This window comes from Sus scrofa, chromosome 11, assembly GCF_000003025.6.
Source record: "Sus scrofa isolate TJ Tabasco breed Duroc chromosome 11, Sscrofa11.1, whole genome shotgun sequence".
Lineage (NCBI taxonomy): Eukaryota > Metazoa > Chordata > Mammalia > Artiodactyla > Suidae > Sus > Sus scrofa.
Window position 1 is genome coordinate 41488088 of NC_010453.5, and position 8279 is coordinate 41496366.

An 8279-nucleotide genomic window follows, 5' to 3' on the forward strand; every position below is an offset into this window, starting at 1 on the left:
GGTTAGAATAGTACAAATATCAACACAATGAAGAAGAAACGTACAATCTTAGCATTATTACAAAAATAGTATTTGTCTTGTGGAGACAGCAAACATCTCAGGAACCCCCAGGGATCTAAGGCCATACTTGAAGACCAATGGTATAAAGAAAAGTGACTTTGCAGTTACCTTGTGGCTCAGTGGATTAAGGATACAGTATTGTCACTGCTTTGGCACTGGTTACAGCTGTGGCATGGGTTCAATCCCTGAACCTGGAACTTTTGCTTGCTGAGGGTATGGCAAAAAAATAAGATCTTTTCAAGAATACTTAATTACCACACTCTCCCATATGTGCCTCTGATTTTAGTGACCTCTCCCCATTTCCACTAACTCACTCAGATCTCTGATTCCCACTTCAGCTCCACTAACTGGCTAACAAACCTTCGAAGACTCTCCATTACCCTCAAGGTAAAAGTCCAAATCAGTTCACAGGCCATAAAATTTCTCCATTTCCTGGATGATGTACATCTCTCTCAGAATAACTCAATTATACTCCCTCCACAATGCTTCTTTTTCCTTATCGGTCATTTTGGTTTTTCCTTTTGCTTGGACAAATTTAGTTCTCCATTTCCCTTTGCTTGAATCATTAACACTCATCCAGAAAGACTCCAGTGATTCAGAAATCTGGATTGATTTTCTATATTAAGTACTTTCACAGCCATTTGTGCTTTTCCCAAGAAGGAATAAATTTTACCCATGTTCCAATTTTGTTCACAACCATGTCACTTCTACATTAACTCCATCAGACTATAAACTCATTGGGGACAAGGATAAAATTTGTCCTCCTTCTAAAGATTCATATTTTTCAAAGACTAACATCTGAAAGTAAATGAACTTTATATTGCTAATAGTAATCACTTCTAATAGACTAATTTGCCTGCATTGTAATGCTTAAAAATACTCTTCCTCAACAAAGTGAAATGAATATGAAAAAGAGGGGAAAAGTTCTATCACCAAATATCTACATGTATTGGTATTTTTCCCACAACAATTCTTATTCTATTTTGGGATTAATACAAAAATTAAGAGATATGTTGTCCTGGGATTTTACAAATGTTTTGAATTTGCTCAGGACAAAAGAAATGTGATATTCAGACCCTGGATACCATGAGCATTCTTGACACATATCAAAAAAGATGCGTGGAATCAGGAGTCTAAGTGATTGAATTGTTTCATATCCAATTCCATTCAATGTCTGATAAAAATTTCAAATTCATACCTAAAGACCAGTGAATAACAGTTCATTGAAAAAACTATCTATTAATAACTACTTAATACTTGTTTTCCATTTTTTGAATACCTATAACAAAGAACAATAAGATGGTAATCAATAAGGTTAGGTCTAAGTTGCAATGAAATTGTTCTATGTCCCTAGTTATTGTCACATACAATTTTCATAAGAATATTTTTCAGGTTTGGTGCTTTTTATCTTCTCTTTTCTCCATCACAAATTAGAACAAAAATGGATATGCAGCCTCCTGTCTGTGAGAATGAGTTAACTCTATCTTTGTCTCATTTTGAGCATTTAATTGTCATGGGGCAAAGCATGGGACTCTGCATCCACTTAAAAATAATACACTGTCTCTTTAGAGATAGCACTGTCATTTGTTTTCATTTTACTGAGGCATTTCTCTTTAAATTGAAATATTTATTAAAGGGAAAAAGCCCAACTCCCTGAGACATGTAACCAAAGGATGAGCTTTCTTAATTCACATCTTATCTGAAACACATTCTCCTACCTATTTCAGTGTGCTAGGTTATAAGCTGCATTTTTAAAATAGTGTCTTGATCAAACTATTGAGCCTCAAAAGAAACAGGTTCTTGTTTAAGTTAAAAATTTATTATTCACTGTTCATCTTCCCATACATTATATATTCTATTCATTGTTCATGCTCGCTGTGCTTCTTTAAAAAATAATCCATAACAAAAGTATACTAGACTAGGATATAAAATTTGTTTCTGCCTCTTCAGGTCAAAGCTCTGGGAAAGTGATATGAAATGATTATCTCCAAGAAAAAAATTTATAAAAAAAAATTCTTGCTTTTTACTTTATGAAGGTAAACCTAAGCTTTAGATTATATTGCTTCAAAATATCTTCAATGGTGGTATAGAATATATTGTCATATAGGAGTAAGTATTAGACTGGATAACTACTATTGTCTTATGTGAGCACATATGTCCTTTGTTCATTGATGTTGGGGAAGTGGGGGAGCATGGAAAAGACTTTTATATACTTGGAAGAAATGTAGATACATGATATTTGTATAGGTACATAGTAAAAGCATTGTTCATTTTCAATTAGAATTTTATTATGACAAAGCAGTTATACAAGCACATTTAGACTATATTTCTGTTGTATAAAAAATGGAATGCTATGACAGGAAGAATTTGTGGCTATGTTAATAAGGATCATTTAAAAAAGAAACATAATTGAAGGAAATTATGAATTAAAGGCAAAGTAAGTCTTTTTGATATTGTTCACATAACTCTGGTGAAGGAGAAATATGGTCTTATGCAAAATATTGTCTTTTTAAGTGACTTTTCTTTAATTTTAGAGGGAAATTTTTTTCAGAAATGACACCTAATCTGACATAGTAATATTAATAATATAAATTTTCCAGCTGGAATTAGAGTAGATAATATAAATAACTTTAGGGAGATTTTTATTTATTGAATGTTCATTAATTTATTGAACTAATAATTATTGAGGCCCTCCATATTGCTAGGCTCTGGAGACTCAAGACCAAAATCAAGTCCCTGCCCTCACAGTATTTACATTTTGTAAGAGAATAGCAGACAATATATAAAGAAATATATTATATAAGATAATGGTAGTGATGAGTGTTATGGAATGAAACAAACATGTACTTGACACTATAGTCAGTACTTTGCATTCATTATCTCATTCAGTCCACGTTAACAGTCCTGAGAATGAGATATTGGTATTATCCTCAGTTTACAATTGGTAAAAAAAAGACTCCCACAAGCTATGTAATAAATAATATAATACAATTTTAGCAAGGAATTTACTTACTTAGTTGTTTTTTTTTTTTTTTTTTTTTTTTTTTTTTTTTTTTTTTTTTGCCATGTCTCCAACATGCAGAAGTTCCTGGGCCAGGGATCCAACCTGCACCACAGCAGTGACAAACACCAGATCCTTAACCAATGCACCACCAGGGAACTTCTTTATTTGCTTAACTTTAAAAACATTTAATAAATTTCTTAGATTGGCTCTTAATGCTATATGGAGCTGCCCAGACTAGGGGTAGAATTGGAGCTATAGCCGCAAGGCTACACACAGCCACAGCAACACCAGATCTGAGTCGCATCTGTGACCCACACCACAACTCACAGCAATGCCAGATCCTTAACCCACAGAGTGAGGCCAGGGATCAAGGCTACTTCCTCATGGATGCTAGTCAAATTTGTTTCTGCTGAGCCATGATGTGAACTGCCAATGCTATATTGTCTTTAATGTGTTTTCTTTACTACAAAATATAAAGCGGAACTTATTTTCATCGTCATTTATTGGAAAATAGACTTAAAAATATCATATTTTTAGATTTTAAATTTAGATTCATGAATAAGATATTAAAACAAAACTTTGGAATGCAGATAATATAATATTTAATTTTGGTTTTAACAGGAACCAAAAATAAACATACCAATTAATTCTTCCTACTATTTTATCAATTTGAAAAGGTTTTTTTGAGTCTTTAGCAATATCATATGATCAGAGTCTATATGAGTGACTAAGCAGACTCATAATTCAGGATCTGATCAATGAGTGAACTAATTACACAGAAACTATGTGAATTTCATGGTTACTAGTAAAAATAGCAACTTCTACCTTTTTATTTTAGAATTTATTTTTAATCTGGAAGAAATTAGGAGACTAAAATTTTCTATATTAGAATATAATTTGTAGCTTTGATTACAGCCATATCAAATACTATTCAATTATTTCCTCTATATTGAAATATTATATATAACAGTAGAAACAAATGTCCAATTTAAATATAATTGTGTAATACAAGAGATGACCAAGTTTAAGATTTTATTTTAAAAATATTTTCTAATTATTATTTTAATTTTCATGTTTTGATTTACCAGGAAATTCCTAGACTTAGTGTCTGCTTGAAAAATATAATTTTTAATTGCCTATTTTATTTTCTGAAAATTACCACCACATAATCTTTTCTCTTTTTTGTATCTTATAAGTAGTTTGATTATCTATAATTAAGCCCCTTCATATAATTTGTATATTTTCTTTAGTCTGGTATTTTCAGTTTTTCCTTAGTGTATTTAAAATATATATTTTGATATGAAATTTTAAAAAAATTCATAGAATTTAGTTTCTTCATCTTTTCCATGTGGATTCCAAAACATGATTGATTATACTGATGAACAAAAGGCATTATTTTCCTTCCTTTTTAAAAATTACAAATGAGAATTAGCAACACCCTCAAGGTCCATCCGTGTTGTCACAAATTTTATTTATTTTTTTTAAGACTGAGTGTTATTCCCCTATCTATATCACATGTTTTTTATTCATTCATCCATTGATGGGTATTAAGTTTCCTTCAATAGCTTGGCTATTGTGAATAATACTACAATGAACGTGGGGGTGCAGATATCTTTTCAAATTAGTATCATCTTTGTCTTCAGATAAATACCCAGTAGTGAAAAGCCTGAATCACATGGTAGATTCTTTTTTTTTTTTTTTTTTTAATTTTTTGAGGACCTCCCATACTTTTCTCCATAGTGGCTGAATGAATTCACATTTGCACTAACAAGGCACAGGGGTTTTCTTTTCTCCACATCCTTACCAACACTTGTTATTTGTAGGTTTTTGTTTGTTTGTTTGTTTTTTGATAATCGTCATTCTGACATGTGTGAGAAAACATCTCATAGCGGTTTTAATTTGCATTTCCCTGATGGCTAGTGATGTTGAGCCTCTTCTCATGTGACTTTTGACCATCCAAATAGAATTGAATTTAACTGACTGTCGTTTGAAAAATGTCTATTCAGATCATCTGCCCATTTTTAATCAGAGAGCAGGAGACTTAATATATGTCAATACATGTCAAAAATTTTATTTATAAACTAAAACATCCCTCAGTCAGAAACCTATAAATCTGACATAGTCATTTGTTAGGATCCTGAGCATATTGTATTTATTTCTGAATAGTAAAACTATTTCACTTATGTATGTTTGTATTTATCTGACAACCGTTTACTTTTTGGTTGTAAGTACAGAATATTGAGATTTAAAAACCTAAGACATAGCTCCTTTCCTGAATTATTTCACTCATAAAAATTATTTTATCTTTGGGGGATAATATCTTCTTTTAAAAAACATTTTATCTTACTGATCTTCTTCGTTGATATATGGCACAAATGCCTTTTAAATTTTCCTGCATGCATATAATTACTCTTACAAACATCAGTAAAATAATAAAAAAAAAATCCACCAGAAATGTAGATCCATCCAGAAAATTAACTCTAAGCAGAAAAATCAGTCTGCTGTTTTCACCAGTGACAGTTTTAATCAATTAATATTGATTTCTACCAAGTAAGTATGACTCAAGACTAAAATCAATAGGATTAAGGAACAATCACAATAATCAGACACACTGATAATAGCAAAAATATATTCAGCCAGTTTTTCCATGCTATGGTTTATTTAAAGAGAAAATGTAGATAAATGTGAACGTTCAGGAATGAGGACAAAACCCTCATTAATAATAAGTACAGCGACAAGTCCACCAGAACATTTCATTTCTTTTAAGAAATTGAGGACATTCTTTATAAAAGTATATCAAAAACAAAATCTCATTTTAAATAATTCTTTTAATGAAACATTTGCATATATATATGAAATGTTTGGGGAATTACTAAGGTGTGAAAAAAGCAAAATGAATCTTAGTAACATTGGAAATATTAACTGATAGTAAATCTAAGAACACAGAATTTCTAAATGACTCTGACACATCAGAATAATTTCCAGAATTTGGGAGTCATTTGCATCCAAGACTTAAATGAAATTAATCTATAATAGAAAGGATTTGTTACTCACAAAGTAATATAAGGGAAGATAACAAATGAATGGCTGATGGCATTGTACCACAAATAAATGTAAGTATATGGTGAATTCAAATATAAAGCACAGAACATAATCAGAAGCTATTCATTCTTTGACTCACTATATTTAGCCCAATGTGTAAGTATGCATTAATTGCTAAAATCCTCTGAGCATGAACATGACCATCTCAGTCTGGTTTTTCTTGTTTTTTCTGTTTTTGTTTTTTGCTTTTTATGGCCGCACTCACAGCATACGGAGGAAACTCCCAGGCTAGGGGTTGAATCAGAGCTACAGCCACAGCCACAGCAACGCAAGATCTGAGCCAACTCCAACCTACACCATAGCTCATGGCAAATCTGTATCCTTAACCCAATGAGCAAGGCCAGGGACCAAACCCCATCCTCATGGACCCTAGCTGGGTTTGTTCACCACTGAGGCACAGAGGGAACTCCCCATCTCAGTCATTTTTAAGCACCAGAAGAGCAGGGACATATCAAATTTGCACCATGATTTGCCCAGACAAGTTTCTGAAGCACTAATTAGCTACAAGACATTCCTTGAGCAAAGATGTAAATTTTCTCACTTTCAACCTATCATCTGTAAAATTGGTATACTACTAGTAAACACTTTGTAGTGTTCTTTAGATTACTAATGAAAATATTTAGCAGAGTTCTTGGAGCTTTGTAAGTAGTCAATACATGTTAGTTCTTTGTTGAATTCCTTCCATATTCCCTACTCAAAACTGATCATTTTTAAATGTTGATAAAAATATCATCTCTATTCTAAAATGTCTCATGGCTTATGTTGTGCAGTAGGAAAAAACCTACAGATAATAATTACATTATATACTTTTCCAAAGCAAGTTCGTACTATATCATTAAGTAAGAGAAAGAAGTAGTAACACCTTCTGAAGATCAGGGAGCTGTAAAAAAATATTTTAGTATTTGTCTGATGAGATCTTTGAATCAATCTTGAAATGAGAAGCATGAATTTTATAGAATAAAGCTAGTTAAGAAATATTTCCTTGGTTTTGTTTCTGGCAACTAGCTAGTTGGTAGCAATACTAGCTAATGGTGTATATATATAAGAACTGTATGGAATGGAGACATATTTGTGACCAGAGTGATGGTATTGGGTGGTGCTGAAGGTAGAAAATTATAAGCTTTATTAATCAACCTATTAGTCAGTGATCTGGCTTCTATGTTCCTCCTACTCTGTGAAAAATAATCCCCGATGTCTATACATGACGAAAGCCTTCTGCTAATAAGCTGCCCTGTAACATGTTTTCAAAGTTCTCCATCTATAAGTTGAGTTGTGTTCTTATCAAAAGTTGGTTATATTTGGAGTTCCCTAGTGGCTCAGTGGGTTAAGGATTTGGTGTTTTCACTGCTGTGGCTTTAGTTACTACTGTGGCACAGGTTTAATCCCTGGCCTAGGAACTTCCATATGCAATGGGTATAGCCATTAAAAAAGCAAAAAAAAAAAAAAAAAAAGAAAAAAAGAAAAAGAAAAACAAAACAGAAAATAGGAGCTTAAGTAAGAGCTGAAGAATATAAACCATCAACCAAGGGAAGGTCTGGGAACAGACCAGGAAGTAAACACAGGAAGCAACTAATCAAAAGTCTAAGGACTGAGGAGATCTCAATCAATTCAAGAAACATATAAATGGTTTGGGTGCTGTAGTTCAGAAATATAGAGAGATAAGAATAGGATATATGTCCAAGGAGGTTAGTGCATTTGAAATCGCATTGGACCTTATGTGAAATCAAAGACCATTAGGGAGATTTATATTAGGATACTACAGTGATCTGATTATGCTTTACGAAGATCTCAGTAGTCACCAAATGGGAATGAGAGAAACAAAACTAGTTAGAAAGCTATTTTAATATTCTAGGCAACAAATTACAGTGGTTCAAATTGGAAGTACAAAGAGGAAAATTTAATAATTAAAAAAGTATTAAGTGCTAATAAATTCTTCTTTGGTCCTAAACTACTGTGAGTTGAGTTTTTATCTATCGCAAAAAGAGTATTAAATAGTTGAGTAATATCTGACTCTCCTGTGAAGTCAAGTAAGATAATAAAGAAAATGTCCCTTAAATTTGGCATTACAGATGTAATTCATGTCACTTATGGATATGATATATTTGTTTTAGCA